We start from the raw sequence: 2,500 nt of genomic DNA, 5'->3' as shown, positions 1-2,500 counted from the left end.
CACGGTTGGCCTTGTGGTAAGGCACCCGCCCCGTGATCGGGAGGTCGTGGGTTCGAACCCCGGCCGGGTCATACCTAAGACTTTAAAATTGGCAATCTAGTGGCTGCTCCGCCTGGCGTCTGGCATTATGGGGTTAGTGCTAGGACTGGTTGGTCCGGTGTCAGAATAATGTGACTGGGTGAGACACGAAGCCTGTGCTGCGACTTCTGTCTTGTGTGTGGCGCACGTTAAATGTCAAAGCAGCACCGCCCTGATTGGCCCTTCGTGGTCGACTGGGCGTTAAGCAAACAAACAAACAGATTGTATCCTGAAATTTAGCACTCCATGTGTTAACATTTCCACTTCCAGGTCTGTAGTGTGCAAACGTGTTGTCACTGTTACAGCTGAAATGAACTAACAAGAATACTAGTCTGATGTACATAAAATATGGGAGAGGTTTGGGGTCGGGGGTGGATGGCAAGCATAACATTGATAAATGACTATAGTTTTGCAGTGGTTTGCTCTCTTGTACTATGAGTGTTAACAGCAATTGTTTATAATTTGTTACTCAACTTACTGTAAGGACTATTACTATTAGCTTTTCTCAGCAACTGCAAACAATTGTGACTTAATTGCAAGAGCGCTTCATTAAACATTGGGACACTTCTTTTGGTTTTTTTAATGGCTATAGTGTAGAAACTAGAAATGCTGAGATACATTAATGTAGTCATGAGCAACAACAAAAACAAGAACATGTTTTGAATTCTGATAGCTAATGAAACTGACAGCTTGATTAGAATTATGTAGTTTTTGCAATTGCTGACTGAGTTGCATCCTTTGGTTTTACCTTGCATTGATTATCACCTTTGCTGACAATTGACTCATTGAGTGCAGTATTGAGTAACGTATAGTTATTTTATTTCAAGTTAACTTCTGGCTCTGCATGGTGTTAATCCTACTCAAACTTAGTCAAAGTAAGGTATCATTATTTATGAATAATGTGAAGTTGAAGATACAAATTAATGAGAAAGTTTGTGTATTTTTCTGTACACTCTTGCTATTTACTGTTTCAGTGCTGAACCATTTGCTTGAATGCTTGATCAGATGATGACAGAGTGACACCTGGTGGTACCCAATAAAACTGCCTTTGCTGCTATAACTACAAGAAATTTCTACAATTCAGAACAGTAAGTGCATGAGGTTCCATTTTAAGCTGTCAAGAGTAAATCTCAGGAATAGATTAGAAGATTTAGTTATGTCACACATGTCTTGCTTTCTTGACTTTTCTCACACTCTCTTGTCAGACTCAGAGAGTGCATGATTGTACATTTTTTTTACAGTAATTTTTTATGTTCCTAATTGGAAAACAAATGTGTCATAATCTTAGTGTTTAGGATAACTATATGGCAGAGAGAATCATGGAAATGATTGGGCGATGGGGGTGTGTCGCTGGTGTGCAAGAGGGTGGGTGGGTGTGGAGAGAGTAGTGATGGTAGTCAACTACTAACTAAAAGATTACTGATTGCATACATTTAGTGTTTATTGATTTGGAGGGTGGGGGAGGAAGGCAAGCAGTATTATTACATGTGTATGGGTATACTAGTTGTGCATGTTCCAAATGGGGGTGGAGGTTGGCATGGCAAGCAATAGCTCAGTCGGTATAGTGGCCTTGAAACCGGTTGTGGGGATTTATTTCTCAGAATTGACGTTGTGCAGACTCTGCTTGGTTTCTGAATAGCTTATTAAGCCTGTGACTGTGTGCATACATAAAGATCTCAAGTTCACAGTTTCAGGGCTTGGAATTAATGGAAACATCAACACACATGTAGGAAAAACTCAAAAAAAGGAGGGGGGGGGGGGGGGGGGGAGTTTGGTCCCACGGTAGTGTTTGAATGAAAGCAATCTTACTTTTTAAGAGGGTAATCTTGCAGGACTATGATTCTTACATTGGTAGTTGACTAGTGTAGTTGTGGTTTTGTACTAGTGGGGAATGTCATCTATGTCATGTGATTTCTTGCTTCTTCTTTTTGTGTGTGCAGCTAAAGATGTTGGACCTTGCCTACAGCCTAGTTTTGCATAGATCTCCAACACCGTGGCTTACTCTGAGACACCACAGAAAACACAGCCTTTTCTGCTGCTGAAAGGTAAACATTAGGTTAAATTTGTGTTTGTTTTGATTTGTATGTTTTCCTTTTGTAGTCTATGGCAGGAGATTTGTGCAGGTGTACAAATGGTAGAGGTGTCAGAGGAAATGTCCACTTGTTACTTGTCTCTATATCAGTATATATGTATCACAAATACGCATCAAATGTACTGATAGAGACCACATGGACAATTTCAAGCACTTTTCTGCCAGGGGTAGGGTCAGCTATGTAAGAATCATGTCTTACTCTGTTCATGCAAAAATAAGGTTCTGCATTTGAATGAGTTTGAATCAGGCACCTGTGTTTTTGCTCTTGTTTGTGCCCTCTTGTGAACTGTTAACTTATGAACAACCACCCCAGCAAGCAACTCTTACTGT

The 2,500-nt window shown here is 40.5% G+C and overlaps 1 long non-coding RNA gene across 1 annotated transcript in view; it reads left to right on the top strand.

The window, feature by feature from the left end:
* The window catches only part of LOC138955611 (uncharacterized), a 3,594-nt gene extending 1,471 nt beyond the window's left edge, over positions 1-2,123 (top strand). Inside the window, exons 2-3 of the long non-coding RNA XR_011452305.1 lie at positions 1,053-1,166; positions 2,019-2,123. This is a non-coding gene — a long non-coding RNA (uncharacterized lncRNA). The remainder of the gene's footprint in view (positions 1-1,052; positions 1,167-2,018) is intronic.
* The last annotated feature ends 377 nt before the right edge of the window (positions 2,124-2,500 follow it).

Source organism: Littorina saxatilis, unplaced genomic scaffold (genome assembly GCF_037325665.1).
Source record: "Littorina saxatilis isolate snail1 unplaced genomic scaffold, US_GU_Lsax_2.0 scaffold_1457, whole genome shotgun sequence".
Lineage (NCBI taxonomy): Eukaryota > Metazoa > Mollusca > Gastropoda > Littorinimorpha > Littorinidae > Littorina > Littorina saxatilis.
This window is presented reverse-complemented; position numbering and strand designations above follow the sequence as displayed.